Source organism: Symphalangus syndactylus, chromosome 6 (assembly GCF_028878055.3).
Source record: "Symphalangus syndactylus isolate Jambi chromosome 6, NHGRI_mSymSyn1-v2.1_pri, whole genome shotgun sequence".
NCBI classification, from domain to species: Eukaryota; Metazoa; Chordata; class Mammalia; order Primates; family Hylobatidae; genus Symphalangus; species Symphalangus syndactylus.
In genome coordinates this window covers 68,081,473-68,101,332 of record NC_072428.2, presented here as the reverse complement: position 1 = coordinate 68,101,332, position 19,860 = coordinate 68,081,473, and the positions used below count along the sequence as shown (strand labels likewise).

Here is a 19,860-nt window from a genome sequence, read left to right as displayed (position 1 = left end):
GATTTCTGAACAGAATGGCATAATCATAGCCATGCATTACAAGGGAAAGATAGATAAAATGTTTTAAATCATCTATAGATCTATTAGAAAGTGACTGACTCCAGAGTATCATTAAGAAGCAAGTTTAGCACATGCGGTAGACAATTAAAGTCTTTCTAAATTATAAAAGTAACATTTTATGTTAAGAGTTGGCCAGGCATGGTGGCTCACGCCTGTAATCACAGCACTTTGGCAGGCTGAGGAGGGCAGATCACCTAAGGTTAGGAGTTCGAGACCAGCCTGGCCAATATGGTGAAATCCTGTCTCTACTAAAAATACAAAAATTAGCCGGGCGTGGTGGTGGGTGCCTGTAATCCCAACTACTAGGGAGGCTGAGGCAGGAGAATTGATTGAACCCAGGAAGTGGAAGTTGCAGTGGGCCAAGATTATGCAAGCAAAACTCTGTCTCTTAAAAAAAAAAAAAAAAGACAGCGTCGTTTACTACTCCTTATTCTCAGAGTACAGCAAATGTGATCCAATATGGTAGTTTCACGTTTATAAAAATCTTGTTTTTGGGCCAGGCACAGTGGCTCACACCTGTAATCCCAGCACTTTGGGAGGCCAAGGCGGGCGGATCACTTAAGGCCAAGAATTTGGGACCAGCCTGGCTAACATGGTGAAACCTCATCTCTACAAAAATACAAAAATTAGCCAGGCATGGTGGCACAAACCTGTAATCCCAGCTACTCAGGTGGCTGAGGAACAAGAATCGCTTGAACCCAGGAGGTGCAGGTTGTAGTGAGCTGAGATCACACCACTGCACTCCAGCCTGGGCAACAAAGCGAGACTCGGTCTCAAAAAAATCTTGTTTTTACAAAATGTTAGCAATACTTCTGGGTAAGAAATGTTGGGTAAAAAATACATATATTGAAACCTTCAAAATTTTATTAATCCTAAAAATTCATAATATAAATTCTGCGGTTTTTTTATTCTCCTACTCCAAAGTTCCATAAATATTAAATTAAAAAAAAAAAAAAAAAGCCAGGTGAAGTGGCTGACGCCTGTAATCCCAGCACTTTGGGAGGCCGAGGCATGCAGACCACCTGAGGTCAAGAGTTCAAGACCAGCTAGGCCAACATGGTGAAACCCCGTCACTACTAAAAATACAAAAATTAGCCAGGCATGGTGGCCTTGCGTGCCAGTAATCCCCGCTACTCGGGATGCTGAGGCGGGAGAATCACTGGAACCCGGGAGGCAGAGGTTGCAGTGAGTCGAGATCACACTACCGCAGTACAGCCTGGGTGACAAAGCGAAACTCCGTCTCAAAAAAAAAAATTCACAAACACCCTAAAAATAAAGAACTTTTGTATAACTGATGAATATAAAATTCTATGTGTTACATTCAATGAAATCTCTCCCAATGAATACACACACACACACACACACACATAAACACTCTTATATAAACTTATGTATATATGTGTGTGTATATATATATATAAACTTTTGATAGTAATGTACTAGAGTAACAAAATTGGCTAAAAGTCTAAGATTAAAATAAGAAGACCTGATCAGAGCTTTGATGCTCTCAGAAATCAAATTCTGATGCAGTTACAACTCAAGTTCTAAAAACTGGCCAGTTTTGGTTAAGTACTTGAAATCACAGAACTTCAGTTTCCTCAAATGTAAAATCAGATACTGTTGCTTACTATATGAGACTGTTATGAAAATTAAAGAATATTATACAGTCTGAAACAGAGAAAATGCTCAAGAACAATGTATTGAGGATTAAATGTTTACAATAAAAGTTATAAAAATCTCAAAACTACTCACTCAACATAAGATTTATGTTAGTGTCCAGTCCTTATAATTTTATATTTTCCTTTGCATATGTAACTTGAAATCCTGCTGAGTCAAAAGCAATACTCTGATTTTAAAATGCAAAAAATAATTTTCTCTTCCATGCTAAATGGTTGGGGTCCTTCTGGAACTTGGCAGTAGAGGAAAGTAGAAGGACAATGTTAAAATCCAGACTAGCGGCTGGGCACGGTGGCTCATGCCTGTAATCCCAGCACTTTGGGAGGCCTAGACGGGTGGATCACCTGAGGTCAGGAGTTCAAGACCAGCCTGGCCAACATGGTGAAACCCCGTCTCTACTAAAAAACACAAAAAATTAGCTGGGTGTGGTGGTGGGAGCCTGTAATCGCAGCTACTCAGGAGCTGAGGCAGGAGAATGGCTTGAACCCGGGATAAAGAGTTTGCAGTGAGCCGGGATCGCGCCACTGTACTCCAGCCTGGGCAACAAGAGAGAAACTCCATCTCAAAAAAATAAAAATTAAAAATAAATAAATAATAAATAAAAAATAATAATAAGTAATAAATAAAATCCAGACTAGTTTGGCTTTTCTTATTCTGAGACTCTAACTTGCTGAAAAATGTACTTTGTCTTCCAGCAAGTTTGCATGTGTGGGCTATATTTTAGGTTTTCAGTATCCTGCCAGACAAATACTTAATACACAGGGTGATGTATTTGGTTATTATTTTTTTTTAATTTTTGGCAACAGTGTATCAAAATTCAACCTCTTTAAAGTTAGTCAAGAGCCTTTGCCTTAGAACATATGGTCACTCAACCAATAAGCATCTGATAGGCAGGCTTTGGCCTCAAGAAGTCTGTAATGGTTGCTAGCACTTAAGTATAGGAATTTACTTTTGACTTCATGCCATGCCTTGTTCTGCATCTCACTTTGTTGAAAAAAAGGAAGGAAATTCAAGCTTCAGAGTCTAAATTCCAAGAGGATAAAGAGGAAAATCAAGTGAAAACACAAAAGACAACCATGCAGCAGAAGAAAAGAAAATAACATTTTTATATTTAGTTCTTTGAAATAAAATTGCTGAATGTCATAGTAACACTTCACATGCTTTTTTATTTTAACAGAAAAATTTGCAGGGGTCTGAACATAAACACAAGGGCATCTCAAATATTCATTCATTTAATATTACAACAAAATATTCATTTAATAATAAAACAAAAAAAGAAGTTCAAGTTTATTTGCTCTAGAAATACAAAAGATGTCTCTTAGAACTCCTTAGGGTGGAAAAAAGAGTTCTTCAGAAACCAGTTAACTTAATAATCATCTTATCTATATATAATACATATATATAAACATATATGCATATATATACACACATATATAAATATATAAACACACACACACACACACACACACACACACAGGGTCTTGCTATGTTGCCCAGGCTGGTTTTGAACTCCTAGCCTCAAGCAGTCCTTCTGCCTCAGTCTCCTGAGCTGCTGGGATTACAGGCATCAGCCACCACACCTGGCTCAAATGATATTTATCTTGTTTAATCTTCTTTAATGTGAGAATATGAGGACATGGAGTTGAAAATATGATATTTTTCAAGAGTTCATTCACTCCTACTAAGTATTCTAACCTTGAGTCAGTATAGAATTTTTGCCGTAAGACTTCTATAGCACAAGAAGATATTTAGCATATTTTAATCTTTCTGAAAAAGAATCTCAGAAGGGAGGAATGTACTAGTAGAACACAAGAAAGACATGTATGAGAATAGGGCAGTAAGGAGCTTGTAAGCAGAAAAGTATAGACAGAGAGAAAACCTTTGAGGGAAGTGGGCAGAGATTGTTATAAGCTACATTTGTGAAGACATTTCAAATACGTCTGGACTTCACCTTGAAAGTCATGGTATAATTCACAGATTTACAGTTACCAATTTAGCTTTGCCTACCAGTAAAGGGAATAGATGGCAGAATAGCTAGAGTTATTTAGTTATTTCATTTATTTAGAATTATTTAGTGTTCAGCAGCCTTCAGACCTGAAAGTTTTGTTGACATACCTAGATTAGGAAGGAATGGCTTCCTCAATTACTACTACTACCCACTCTACCCACTCAACCCACTCCAAAGGATGGTCAGGAGAACTACATTTCCGAAAACAGTGCAAAATATATTTCATAAATCTCATATCTGGTATCCTTTTTTAAAAACACTCAAGTTTCATTTATTTTTGCTAGCGTACTTGAGACCAACTCTACCTACACAATTAGCACAGAACTCAACTGTCCAAAGTAAACAATGTTTACCAAAACAATGGTCTTGGGGGGAAAAATGCAAATAAACAATAAGGACCCAAATAGCCTAAGAGCATGTTATTTAATATGCCTGTTACTCAATTTCCTCCTCTATAAAATATGTGAGACCTTCCCTTAAAAGATTTATTATAAAGATTTTGCTGTGTATAACATAAAGTAATATATCAATATCTATCAAGAGCAATGCCAGGAACATGACATATATTCAATATAGTTCAGTTCCTTTCTCTCTTTCCCTTGAGTCTGGTTTCCAACAATTTGTCTTATTCTCCCTTCTCCCGCTTGGTGTTTGAGATTCTTTTCTGAATTTATTAGTTCAGTTTTTACAAATCTAGGTGCAGGTTCCAAGTGATGATTTTCATTTTGTGAGCAATACAATATGTTTCTTCTATTTTTCTTTATAACCATAGTCTGATGGACTAAAGATTGGTAGAACCAAGAATATCAATGGATAAAGGAAAGAAAGGATCAAAATGATAAAAAGAATAAATGGTAAATAATAAAGGATACTAGAAAAGTATATCCTTGAAGTCAAATATTGTCAAGAAGAAGTCTGAAAAGAAAATATCTCTGATAAACATGGGTAGGTAATAACAATATCTGTATGGTATTTTATTTAATCCTCACAACATCAGATTTACAGATGAAAAGGAGGCTTAGCAAAGTGTCTTGTCCAGAATTGCTCAGCTAATAAAAAAGGAAACCAGATTTAGAATCTAAGTCTTTAATCTAAATCCTACATTCTATTTCTACTACAGTATCCTAGCCCTAGTGAAGAAAGAGGTCCAAAGCTTTGGATGGAATAAATAAAATCACTGAGAATAAATTAATAAATATAAGAGGTTTTTTAACAATAATAAGATGGAAGAAAGGCAGGATAATTGCTATAACAAGGCAGAATGGTCCAGCTTCAAAAATGAGAAGACCTACGCTTATCAGCTAAGCCTAAAAGCTTACAGGCTAAATTCTTTCAGAGTATGGTTAATGTACTAAGACATTTAAAAAAAAGAACTTTCTAAGGGCTCTACATACCAAAATAACATACTGTAAAAATCCTTAATAGAGACATTGTAACAATTAAAAATAAAATGATAGCTCCAGAATTAATCACAGCATCAATCAGAATCATTACACCTGTAGTTTCAGAACTTTGGGCGGCTGAAACAGGAGAATTGCTTGAGCCCAGGAGTTCAAGACCAGCCTAGCAACAGAGCAAGACCTCATCTCTACAAAAAAAAATTTTAAGTTAGCCACGCATGGTGGCACACACCTATGGTCCCACCTACTCAGAAAACTGAGGTGGGAGGCTCACTTGAGCCTGGGAGGTCAAGGCTGCATTGAGCTGTGATCACCACTATACTTCAGCCTGGGTGACAAAGTGAGATCCCATCTCAAAAAATAGAAATTAAAAAGAAAAATTTTTAAGAATCATCACAGTGCTGAGACTAGAAAGGTTCACAGAGGTCATCTTACATCTTCTAGAGCAGAGTCATCCAATAGAAATATAATGCAAGCTGGCTAGGTGTGGTGGCTCCAGTCTGTAATCCCAGCACTTTGGGAGACTGAGGTGGGAGGACTGCCTGAGGTCAGGAGTTCGAGACCAGTCTGATCAACCTGGTGAAACCCCATCTCTACTAAAAATACAAAAAAATCAGCTGGGAGTGGTGGCGGGTGCCTTTAATCCCAGCTACTCAGGAGGCTGAGGGAGGGGAATTGCTTGAACCAGGGAGGTGGAGGTTGCAGTGAGCAGAGATCTCGCCACTGCACTCCAGCCTGGGTGACAGAGCGGGACTCTGTCTTAAAAAAAAAAAAAAAAAAGAAAGAAAAGAAAAAAAAGAAAAAGAAAGAAATATAATGCAGGCTATATGTGTAATTTGAAATCTTCTAGTAGCCATATTTTTAAAAGTAAAAAGAAATAGATAAAATTAATTTAATTGTTCTTTGAGATGGGGGTCTCACTCTGTAGTCACCCAGACTAAAGTGCAGTGGCATGACTTCTGCTCAACGCAGCCTCGACTTCCTGAGCTCAGGCAATTTTCCCACCTCAGCCTCCAAAGTAGTTGGGACAACAAGCGCATGCTGCCAAGCTCAGGTAATTTTTTTGTATTTTTTATAGAGAGGGGAACTTCACCATGTTGACCAGGCTAATCTTGAACTCCTGGGCTCAAGCAATCTGCCTACCTTGGCCTCCCAAAGTGCTAGGATTACAGGCATGAGCCACTGCGCCCAGGCTTTAATTTTAATAATATATTTCACTTAACCCAATATATTCAAGATATTATCATGTCACCAAATAATCAATATAAAATATTATTGATGAGATATTTACATTCTTTATCCATACCAAGTCTTTGAAATCTGATGTATGCTTTATACTTATGGCAATCTATATTTGACTAGCCACATTTCAAGCACTCAATAGCCATATGTGCTAGTGGCTACCATATTGGACAATGCTGTTTTAGATAATCATGAAAGTAACTGCAGCCTGCAGATATCAAGTGACTTTCTAAAGATTAAAGTTCATAGAGTGGTAATAAAATGCATGACACAACTTTTTTCTCTTCATTGATTTTGGAATCATAAAAAATTCATAGTACATTAATGTGACCATACTGTAGCTCTTGGGGGCTGGTTATTGATCAAATGGAACAGCTCCTAAACCAAGTCAATGATTACATTTTTTTGGTGGTGGTATATAATTTTCAAGGAGGTCTTTTTCTAAAGATTATAGTCAAGAAGGCAGCAATCACAATGACCTTTCTAAAAGTAAACTGATAGGTCACCTGATACAGCAAGCTTCATGAAAAGTATTTTATCACTGTGAGTCACATGAAGACAAAACGAATTATGATTTATTCAGATGTTCCTTCAGGTATATATTATCTGAATCTGAAAAAGTTTCTAAAAAAAAAAAAACTTGCGAGAGAAAATACACAGCAATCTGTAGCCAAAGAATAATGACAGCACATGTCTGACTAGAAAATATTGTTTTAAACATTTTTTAAATTTATGCATTATGATTTTTATAAAACTCAATTTTGATAATAAACAGGAAAAGTTTGATAAGTCCTATAAGCCAAAATTACATATAAAATTGCTTATATTTTGGTGACTAAAATAAAAAAGCAATAGTTTACAGAAACTTGATGTCATGATCAATATTCTTATTTCTCCACAAGAACAGTGTGCTCTGGAGTACAGGAGAGCTACAAAAAGTCTTACTTAGTTTCAGAGGAAAAAGTAAATATGACAAATCATATGGTGGGAATGATTTCACTCCTCTTCATATTAAAAGAGGATGTAACCTCTGAATTAGAAACACTAAGGAAATATTCTTTAGTTATATATTGTAGGACTTCTTAGAACCTACTGAATGCTATTAATTTAGCTAAATAAAAATCTTAAAGTAGAAGTAATTTTTTAACACATACCCCTTCTTTAAAACTAGCCATTTTTATTTATTTATTTTTTTTTTGAGGCGGAGTCTCGCTCTGTCACCCAGGTTGGAGTGCAGTGGCGCAGTCTCGGCTCACTGCAAGCTCCGCCTCCCGGGTTCACGCCATTCTCCTGCCTCAGCCTCTCCGAGTAGCTGGGACTACAGGCGCCCGCCACCATGCCCGGCTAATTTTTTTGTATTTTTAGTAGAGAAGGGGTTTCACCGTGGTCTGGATCTCCTGACCTCATGATCCGCCCGCCTCGGCCTCCCAAAGTGCTGGGATTACAAGCGTGAGCCACTGCGCCCGGCCAAAACTAGCCATTTTTAAAAGTGAATTTGAAAATCTATAATCCTACCTCTATAACAAGTTTAAGCATAAATTGTTATTTTTAAGGTAAAAATCTAAATAAACTTATGAGAAACTTAGAAAAACAAAGAATTTAAACTAAGAAAGATTAGGATAGGCATCTTAAGCAGAACTGTCTTTTCAATCTAGATGCTATCTGAAACTTAGGCTTCTAAGAGAAAAACCTCAAACAGCTGGAATCCAGCTTAAATACACAAAATAAATCACTTCTGACTGAAATACATTCTCAAAAGCTCTGATCAGGTTTCCACAAGCAACAAAACATACAAAACAAATAAAGAATATCAACAACATTAGTAAATTGGGTTTACTAATTGTGCAGCCAAAAAAAAATAGCAAATAGGAGACAAAATAGAATTCTTTGTTAAATCTATGAGCATCCACTCAATATTCTTGACCCTAAAGATTTAAATTTTGGTCTTAATACACTCTTAAAATAAAGACTAAGAAGGTTATCTCATTCCAGTTTAAATTCTTAAATAATTTATTGGAAATTTAAGTCATTTGAAATGCAATCATTGATAGACAAAGGGTATATAATCAGTAAGACATGTAAATATTCATATTCAGACCATCTTTAGAAAGGAGCAGGGTCCTGGCATGGTGGTTCACACCTGTAATCCCAACACTTTGGGGGGCCAAGGTAGGGGGATTGCACGAGCCCAAGAGTTCCAGATCAGCCTGGAAAACATAGGGAGATCCCCTCTTTACAAAAAAAAAAAAAATCTCCAGGTGTGGGGAGGGTGCCTGCCTGAGAGACAGAGTGAGACCCAGTCTCAAAAAACAGAAAAGAAGAAAAGAAAAAAGAAAAGAAAAGGAAAGGAGAGGGAAGGAAAGGAGAGGGGGAAGGGAAGAGAGGGGGAAGGGGAGAGCCAGGCAAGAAAGAGTGTACTTAACCTCCCCTGAAAGTGAGCATGTGAACAGGACTTTGTTTAGTTATCCCGTACTCTAGGGCACACTGTATTACAGGGAAATAAGAATACTGATCATGGCCGGGCATGGTGGCTCACACCTGTAATCCCAACACTTTAGGAAGCCGAGGCGGGCTGATTGCCTGAGGTGAGGAGTTCGAGACCAGTCTGGCCAACATGGTGAAACCCCGTCTCTACTAAAAATACAAAAATTATCTGGGCATCGTGGCAGGCACCTGTAATCCCAGCTACTCAGGAGGCTAAAGCAGGAGAATCACTTGAACCCGGGAGGTGGAGGTTGCTGTGAGTGGAGACCATGCCCACTGCACTCCAGCCTGGGCAACAGAGTGAGACTCCATCTCAAGAAAAAAAAAAAAAAGAATACTGATCATGACATTTAGTTTCATGCATTCGTTTTTGAAATGTATATCACATATATAATTCTCTACTTTCATGAAGTTTTTATATAGTGTATCACAAAAAACAATCAAGAAATCCAAGCTCTGAATAAATAAAGAAATAAACTTACATAACTATTTGATGTGTACTATTAACCTCTATGGACAAAAATACCTTTCCAGTGAAATGGTTTTTTTCACAAAAACACTTTTGTTTTTCTTTTACTATATAATAAAGCCCCCACTATCATGTGAAATCAGATACAGCTAGTTTTCCATTCTTTAGAGAAGGTTGGCTAGAATGCTTATCTTGTGTAAAAGAAGGAAATTAGAAAGTGACTTCCTACTTATCATTTAGGACTTTCTCAGCTCAAAATCTATCTTTTCCTACATATCTAAATAAATGAAATAAATAGATGATAATTTTTTTCATCCATTCCCTCTCCATGAAGGAACTACAATTCTAATATTGCTTCTTGTTAAAAATTATTAATAATATAACACATTTTATATGAATGTATAACTAGACCTCACTTACCACTTATGGCAGAGTTCTTTGGACTCTTAAGACACTTCCGATTCATTAGTGCCATAGTTCTTTCCATTTCCAATACTTTCTTCTCACTATCCTCCTTATCCAGCTTCAATTCTATGGCCCTAGGAAACACTCTACCACCTTAAGCTCCTTTCTCCTCAGGTCTTACATCACCTCCACCTGGCAAAACTCCAACCCTAGATGAAACTAATCACCTTCTCCATGCCTATAATGAGGCAACAATGTACTGCTAGAGAAAACCACACAACAAAACATAATCACCACACTCAAAGGGATCCTGAACACAGCCCAAGTAAACCTGTCATTTTAGTCTGATCTATACAAAACAAGTACTTCAAACCACAAAAATTCTCTTCAGGCCTTTTACCCTCTATCCTTTCTTTCAGCAAAGACCCTGCCTTCTGCTTAGTGAGAACCATAGAAGCTAACAGATATGACCTTCCAATGGGAAGCTGAGGAGGTTCATGTCTGATAGCTTCTGTTTTGCACCATTTTCTCTTTTCTCCCCTCCTATTACATTAGATAGTAGTTAAAGCTATAAGCATGGGATAAATTATTTACAGTGAAAAAAAGAGAGACAATAAGGGAGCCTAGAACCAATCCTTGAAGAATTCTAAAGTTTGATGCCCAGGAAAATAAACCTTCAAAGAAACTAGAAATTTGCACTAAAAACAAGTCAGCTACATTCTGCTATATATACATACATATATATTCAAACAAACTGATTTTGAAGACAAATATTACTCTAGTGTTTTCCAACAATATTAAAACATCAGTCCTTTGATAGATGAAATTTCACAATGTTATTATTACTGAGGTCCAAAGAAGCCTTTTCCCCTGTGGAAATAAAATAATCTTGACAGAAATTTTACCAGCCAAGGGTGAGGAACTTAGGGGTGGAGAACATGAAATTATTACCCTTTGCAGACACAAAACTTTCCAGTTGTAATATAGATAACTCTGGCTCCTCAAGAGCATATATAGATTTAAAATCCTTAACTATAAACAGTAGGCTTCAGGCCTGGGTGGTCTGTGCAATGTCCAATAATATATAAATTGGCTTATCCTCAAAATAAATATTTCCTTTTTCATTACTCTGAGTCATGAATAACATTTAATCTTTGTTCAAAAACAGAAAAAGGATTTCAAGAAAACCTTTTAGCTGTAAGGCCAATAGATCGATAGCTCAGTATACTACCATAAATGACATGCATGTAAAGAGATCTTAAATTACTTTCTCAGAATCTCAAGGAACACTGAGAAAACTAGGAAGATTCTCAATAAGAAATTGACTCAGTGCATACAATGATCACTGATATTTTCTATACAATGTTTAATAATAAGCTATGACCTAAGGGATGAAATGAAATACAAAATACCTTGTGCTCCTGTTTTTATCTCAGAGATAATTTGGCATCCTATAAAAGCCACCTAAACACTATTTTAAAGTTAAGTGTGTCTTTTATTTTCTTTAAATATGCTATCAAATGGTGGCTGGTTGGGTTAAATTCATCTTTAAGAGAATGTTCAAATATTTCATAAAAGGGGCATACCAATTATTTTCCAGAAGTGTTTAGATCCTTATTAAAATTTGGTCTGACATAGTAGTCAAACAAAGGAAACAAATTTGGAGGAAGAGAGGAAAAAGAAGAGAAGAGAAAACATTGAGAAGTAATAGACTCAATTTATATGCAATATGGTAAAATGGTTCCCTGAAACAATCCAAAGAATTGTTCTCTTTCAGAATGAAAAGAGTCCAGTATTCTTCATGGATGATAGGAACTTGGTCTGACTCAGTACTTGCTTCCATATCTGCTTAATGAATTGGCCAGAAAATATTCTAAAATCATAACAAAGACATATTATCAGAGTGTAAAGATTCCAAAATCATCACAACCAGATGTGTAGGACTAAAAATCTTGGCTTCTAGCTATATTTCTCACTATCAGTTTATATTATTTGTTCTAGCTCTAAATTTCTTCCTTCCAAAAGAGCTGATCTAAGTGTGAATAGACAATAAATTTCTAGTCAATCTCTTTTATGACAACAGCTGTGAGTAACATTCCAATTTCTTCTTTATGTCAAAGTTTCATGTTTTAATTGTAGCTTATTATTACTGTGGCCAATTTACTCTAGAAAATAAGAATGTATAACCTATAATATAACTATATTCTACAACTAATTTCAGACCCATCTCATGACATTTCAAGTAGTTCACAGCTTTAAAATAACATACAATCTCTTTTATAAGTCTCTTTGAAAATCTACTCAATTATTTCTCAACAAAATGAACTTTAATACTATAAGCAAGATAATGCCCTCAAAGCTAATATACAAAGAATAAAGTTTAAGATTTTTCCGACTTCATTGATAAAATTAACCTACCACAGATCTGGAAGATTGAATTTAAATGACAACAGACTATAAACAATGAGCTTAAGGCTGGAACTACATTGCAGAGATTAAACAGTTGAAATTCTTAAAATGTACAGACTGCATTCAAATAAGTCTTCAATACATATCTGAATACATTTCATAAGAAAAAGTGATCAATTCATGATAAAAGATCAAAAGAGATTATAAATATATGCTAATGCAAAGTATAGTTCCTTCCTACTAAAAAGAAACTATCAATAATATATAAACAGTAACGTAAATTTAATTTGGATCTAAAATGCCATTTATCTACATACTTATCACACTTAAAATGACATGACTAATAATGTTAAGTGCCATAGTGGATTACTAGTTACTTCCTTGACATTATAAATTAAAGTAAAAGCAGAAAACAAACAACAAAAAAAAAAGAAAAGAAAAAGAACAGAAAAGAAAAGTGAGATGGGGGAGGAGAGGAGAAAAAAGAGAGAGAGACAGACTGAAACATAGACAGAGATCATAGACATCTGACTACAAAGTAGCTTTTATCCTCTTTTCTAGTTTAAAACCTAGTCACAATAAAGGAATTTCAAAAATTTTTAACAGCACTAATTAGAAATATTTACTATTTCAAATAGAAAGATAAAGCATTCCATGATATGGTATGATATTTCCACTACAGTTTAAACTATGTCATATGTAAAATCTAAAATATGCATTAAGAAATCTTTTACCAAACTTCTATCTTCCTTAATTTCTAGGTCCTTCATTTAATTTCATATTTCCTTTCTAAAAGGATTGCCATCACAATGTGGTATTTATGAGTACAAAAATAATACTGGGTCTATTTGCCATGTCGCTCACATAAATTTCAAAATATTCAATTGTTTTAAAATAATTACTGGTATTTGAAAGTAAATTATGCAAAAATTCCACTTCTGTCTCTGCCACTAACTCCTGTGTGATCTAAGAAAAGCTACAAAAATTTTTCATGTTCATTTTCTTCACCAGAAAATTGACAATGCTGTATTACATAATCTCTAATTTGCTTCATACTCTAAAACCCTATGATCCTATGAAACTTAAGTATTGGTATTATTCACTTTAGAGAATAACACTTTTATTTATGAAACGTTGCAACATACTGGACTAAAAAGAACACTAAATCAGCTTACGGTTTATGAATTTTTAAACTTCAGTTACTTTTAATATGCAAGAATCAAGATATCTGTCAAATATGTCAACCAGTTCCTAGAGTAAAAGTATGAGTGAAGTCTGGCTCTACTAGGATAAATAATGAGCCAAAACAAAAATGGTAGGAGCCAAATCTTGACAGCTTTAAGACATGGAAAAAATTCTAAAGGAATGGAGAAGAGGACAGTGATGATGATATTGCAGTAACAAAATATGAAGAATCAGAATTTAGCAAATATTTTCAAAATGTGCTCTTTACAGTAACAGTTCTTGTATCCAATCTCCATTTAAGAGATTAAATAGTACAAATTTATCTTAGTTTCCTTATTTTCTCTGTAAATATTCTAATATGCACATTGATTGCTCAAAAATAAAACACTACTCCAAATAGGACCACATACACTTCTCTTCATATTAGTTGTTATATGCTTGTCAAGACTCAGCTGTATTTGTCCCAAATGTGTTCATGTCAGTTGTACTTCTTAATGTAATTATGTAACTGGCTTACATATTACATAAAACAAAAAGGAAGAAAGTTTTGTTTTTTTTTTTTCCATGTAAACTGAGTTGAATGCTTTGGAAAGACAATATCTTATAACAAAAACAACTCAGAACTCCACCTAGCAACTCATACTCACAAAAAACGCCTTGGTAAATGAGCAGATATTTATGTGCTAAATTGAAATAAAGTACTTAATGTATACATGTATCCATATTTTGTAGACAATGTTAATAGAAACAAATCTCATGCTACTGCTATGAAGACAGCCTTCCTTGCATAGATTTTTGTCACCTCCGCTCAGGGCTCAAAATGAATATATGGGGAGCTGAACTTCCCCAACTGCCCCCACAGACCTGCAGCATGAAACAGAGCTGGCCAGATAATTGGCTTGCTGTTATATGTCACTCAGATTTCATGGTTGTGTTTATAGTAGCTGATTGATATAACAATATAACAGGAAAGAACAAACATTAATAGCATGTAAAGAGCTCCTACAAATCAGAGCAATAAATTTAAAAATAAAAAATAGGTAGAGGTAGGAAATCGAAATGGCTAATAAACCAGTGAAAAGGTGTTCCACCTCATTAGTTATCAGAGAAATACAAAGTACAGCAAAAATGAGATATTACGTACATTTTAGATGATTTGACTGAAAAAGATAAAAATTACCAACATGAACTAGGATGTAGGAATCAATAAGCACTCTTGGAGCAAAAATACATGGATACTGCCTTTTTTGGAGGCCAATCTGGCAATATCTATTAACATTAAATATGTCTGGTACATTTGAACCAGAGAATCCATTCGTAGCTAAGTATCTAACCTATCAATAATATATAAACAGTAACATAAATTTAGAAATACTGGAACAGAAGCACAAAGATATTTTAAAAACAATGTTCATGGTTGTACAGTCTGCAACAATGAAAACCTGCAAATAGTATAAATGTCTGTTGAGAAGGTTTAAATACTTATTTATAGTTTTTTTTTTTGCAGCCCCTAAAAACAATGAGGATACGTACTGACATTTGGATAGAATCCTAAGATGCATTATTAAATAGAAAAACACTACATAACAATATATAATTTGTGATCTCATTTTTTAAAATATAAACATAGGTACAAAGGTATGTATAGAAATAATTCTGTGTTGAACCTGGTGGCTCAAGTCTACAATCTCAACACTTCGGCAGGCCAAGGCAGGCCGATTCCTTGAACCCAAGAGTTCCAGACCACCCTGAGCAACGTAAGGAGACCCCGCCTCTAAAAAACAAAAGTAAAAAATTAGACAGGAGTGGTGGTGCACACATGTGGTCCCAGCCACCCGGGAAGATGAGGTGGGAGGACTGCTTCAGGCCAGAAGTTTGAGGCTGCAGTGAGTCATGACTGTGCCACTGCACTCCATGGTAAATTGAAAGAGTCTCAAAAAAAAAAAAAAAAAAAAAAAAGAATTCTGGAAGGATATATGCAAACTGTTAAGATGGTTTCAACTAAAAAAAGAGAACTACAAAGAGGGAGGTATATAAAGGGGTGAGAATTTTCCATTTTTATTATTTATACTTTTGCATTGTTTGAATTTTTAAATGAAACTGTATTACCTACACAATTAACAAAATTTTAAAAAGAAACGGAGACTTCTAATTTTTTTGTTTCACACATTAATTAATGAGAAATTTTGGATACAAAAAGTCTCTATTTTATCAATTCTTCTACTAAATAATTAACAGACTCATGATTTCTAACCCATATAGAAGATTTGTAGTTAAAACTGGGTAATAAATCAAGGCAGAATATGTATTTTGGCAAAATATACATATGCAAATATTAAAGGAGGTTGGCGCTGAGAAGAAAGCAAGAGGGAGGAGAAAGAGACCTGATAATCTTTGACTTTCTAAAGTAATTATATGAATAGCTACTTTCTGTTTTAACTGAGAAAATTCCCATTACAGAAATTTAAGATGTTGAGAAAAATGTCTTGACTCTACTTGTTGTGAACTACTAGAATAGGTTGCCAAGAGAAGCAGTGGAATTAAATTCTCTGGAATTTCTTAAAATTACAGATTTTAAAGACAATTACAGAAGCTATTTCCTGATGTGACTTACGGCTCTGCTATTCAGAGTGTGACATGAGGACCAGGACTAGCATCGCCTGGGAGAGTGTTGGAACTACTGAAGCTCACATCCCACCCCAGACCTACTGAATCTTAATCTGCATTTTTAAAAGATCCATGTTAAAGTTTGGGAACTGCTTTATAGCCCTTACATCAGACATTTAAATTTGTAACAGTTTATTAACAACTGCATATTAGGAATCAATAAAGAGAAATACCTCATTTGATTAAAAAAACCCCTTTCAATAAAAAATTAATGCCCTATTTTATTAGGCCTATTTCTTTTAAGAAGGCAAAAGCTCCATCAGTCTAACTCGTATTTACTCACACGGTTTTTGTTAATCATTACAATGTAACAGAAAATTAAAAGGGATGTAATACAAATCCAAAAGAAATAGATAATAAATTCAGGAAAGTGACCAGAATTTTAACGATTATAAACTTCTTAGCATTCAAGTAATTTCAACAAGTTAGGCTTGCTATAATAAATGTCACTACGTGTTTCATATCAGTAGAAGTTGCTGGTGGTTTTCAAAAGTGAGATAAGGAAAGCCTTATCTTTCATAAGAATCCCTGAAAATATCTTACAATCACACCCTGCAAGGAAGGTTCATCCACAATATTAGAATTTGGAATTGTCAAATACAACAAACATTTTTTAACATTCAAGGAAGAAACAGAAGTTAAGATAACAATTGTGCTTCCAATAATAGAACTGGATGCTTTTGTGATAATAAAAGAAATCTAACCTGATAGGCTCAATTGTTTTCCACTGTCTGATTTTTAATATTATTCTTGTTCTGAACATGCCCAAAGAGCTCAAAACCATAAAAATTGCATAATCCATTTCAGTGATCAAATCACTTTAGAAAGCATTTGAGAGCAGCTGAGATTCAGAGGTCCTAAGCTGTCACAAAGCTTGAAAACCCAAAGCTGTGTTCTCCTCTTTATATTTTGCATTTGAGGATGACAGGAACATGATAAACAGCCAGCACTCAGCCACCATCGAGGCCCTACCAGTACAAAGAGGCTTTGTGATTAACAAGGGAAAATAAAAAAGGGAAGAGACCCACTTTTTCCTTCCTCTAGGGAAGACGCTAGACAGAGATGATTGAAATTTTAGAACTTAAAAGCTTCTCCCATTTCTATTAGCTCACTTTGCAGGTAAACATTTTCCTGGCTCAGTGACTCAATCACACATCTGAAACAAAATCTGCTGAAAATTGATAATGGTGGGAAAATATTCTGTTTTGCTGTGAATTTTAGATGAACTTGTATACAGATGGTGTACTTTCTCTCCCAATGAGCCCATTCACTGAAACTATATAACATGAAAAATAAGCCTCCAAATATGGATGTTTTATTTGAAGTTTTAAGGATGTAGACTGGAATAAGGCCAAATAATTTCCATTTGTGCTATCTGTGGTAGCACAGATTTCTTAAAAATGTCTGAAATATTTAATATTTAAGACATTTCTTAAAAATGTCTGAAATAGACCATGGAAGAGGAAAAAAATGTAACATGATATATATATGTAGTGTGTGTGTGTATATTCTCGCTCTACACGCATACACACATACACATACACATACATACACACACACATAAAATTTCCTTCTGTGTTGCCATTCATTTCAAAAATTATCCATGGCAAGTACAGTGGTTTGGAAATACCTTTTCCCTATCCTTTTTTTCCACTTCTGGTGTCCCCTACAGCCATGGCCGCTGTCGCAGGGGAACCCCTGTCCCCGGAGGAATTGCTCCCAAAAGGCGACGTGCAGAAGACTAAGGAGGAGTTGGAGAAGGATGACGAGGAGAAGCTAGATGAGACTTGTCGGAGAGACTGCGAGGCCTGACGGAGATGTTTCCCAAGAGGGTCCGGTCTGCGGCCAGAACCTCTTCTTTCTCTCCCTCTTTGTGGCTCACAAAATGTACAGGTTTTCCAGGGCAGCCGTGTGGATTGCGACCACTTCCTTTATGATCCTGGTTCTTCCTGTTTTCTTTGAGACTGAGAAGATGCAAATGGAGCAACAGCAGCAACTGCAGCAGCAGCAGATACTTCTAGGGCCTAACACAGGGCTCTCAGGAGGAATGCAAGGGGCTTTACGTTCACTTCCTGGAAAGATCTAGATTGTTACTGCTGTATATGAGCTGTCTCTGTGGGAGAAGTTAGAAATTCAATTGTGTTTGAACTGCTGATTGTTTGGATTTTTTTTTTTTTTAACTTTGGCACATTGATCCATCTAAACCTGGTGGGGAGAAATCTCCCCACATTGCCTCATGAAGAGACTTAACTTGCAACTGTGCCCTCCACGCTATCCTGACTTCAGTCTTCACTCTGATACCACAGTGCAGCCATGCAAATGGTTACTCCAGCTCTAGCCACACACTCTTTTCACAAAATTGCTCCTAGCTGGAAGATCTCACTTTCTCCTGTGGGGTAGGAACTGATGCCAGTGGGAGGGATGTGCCCCTGACCATTAATGACTGCTTTTTTTTTTTTCCTTAAAGAATGGAGCTGTTGGGGAGGGACATGCACACAATGTAAAACAGACAAAATGCATTACAACTGCGGTGTAATGTGGCCACTATGAATCCCTGTGCATAAGAGGAAAGAGGCTGGCTGCAGCTTCAGCCACAGGATGGAGACTGGGGAAGACAAAGCAGGAGCTCATTTCCTCTGCACATTTTGGCTGTTAGATTTGTGTGTGTGTTTAAAAAAACAGAAGCCAGTGCTCATTTTTTGTATTTAAATATTAAAAGTGATTCCAACTGAAAAAAAAAAAAACCTTTTCCCCAAAATAAACACAGAATAAAGTAAAATAATTATTGTGCAAAATATAATCAATATCAATATATAATCAAATATATATAATATACGCTGAAAATATAATCAAGTTATTAACTGATTATATTTCTAAAGACTATAAATGTAATTTCTATTCAAACTAAATTGGAATGTATTCTTAGCAAGGGACTTAGATGTACATATGGTATAGGAAGTACATGCTTGTGGTCAGTTTGTATCTGGCAATCTGTGACTTAATTTTGATCAAGAATGTGCCAGACTTATATTTAAAAATATATTCACAGTTTTAGTGAGATACCATTGAAATGTTATACAATTCACTATCTAAAGTGTATCAGTCAGTGGTTTCTGGTATATTCAGACTTGTGCAGCCATCACCACAATTACTTTTAGAACATTTTCATCAACCCTAAAAAAAACCATTACCCATTAATAGTCATTCCCTACACTCCCAACTCCCCTAGGCCACTAATCTAATTTTTATCTCTACAAATTTTTCTATTCTGGACATTTCTGATAAATAGAATCATATAAATATGACGTTTGCCACTTAGATTTAAGTAATAAAAACAACTAACATTTATTGAGTGCTTACTATGCAGTAGACATTCAATACAATAACACCATGAGGTAAGTACTATTATTATCCCCACTGCAGATGAGAAATGTGAAGCAAAAGAGGCTACATAACTTACCCAAGGTCACAAAACAAGTAAGATGGAGAAGGATTTGAACCAACACAGCTGGACCCCAGAGTTCCCTCTCAACTACTCTATAGTGTCTTTTGATTACCTCTGACACAGAACTTAAACAAAAGAAAATAACAGAAAGAAAGAGTAGGCTTGAGAAAGACACAGTGAGTTATAGCATAGCCCAGTGAGTTATAGCACCTCACAAGCAGTAAAGCAAACAGTTAAATTTAACTGCTTCAAATTTGAGCATCTGTATCACTAAAGTCTCGTCTAAGAACTTTCTGTGATTAGTAATAATGCTACTTAAACAAGAAGCAGACAGCATGCAAAAGAGGATTCCAGAACTCGAAAGGATATAATGTTTGAATGTTTAGTCACACTCAACATTGCTAAGAGT

The 19,860-nt window shown here is 35.5% G+C and overlaps 1 protein-coding gene and 1 pseudogene across 5 annotated transcripts in view; one reads left to right on the top strand and one right to left on the bottom strand.

Moving 5' to 3' along the window:
* Positions 1-19,860, bottom strand: part of TMEM135 (transmembrane protein 135) — a 275,389-nt gene that overhangs the window by 46,293 nt on the left and 209,236 nt on the right. The window lies entirely within an intron of this gene.
* LOC129484713 (mitochondrial import receptor subunit TOM22 homolog) lies at positions 17,513-18,150 on the top strand (annotated as a pseudogene).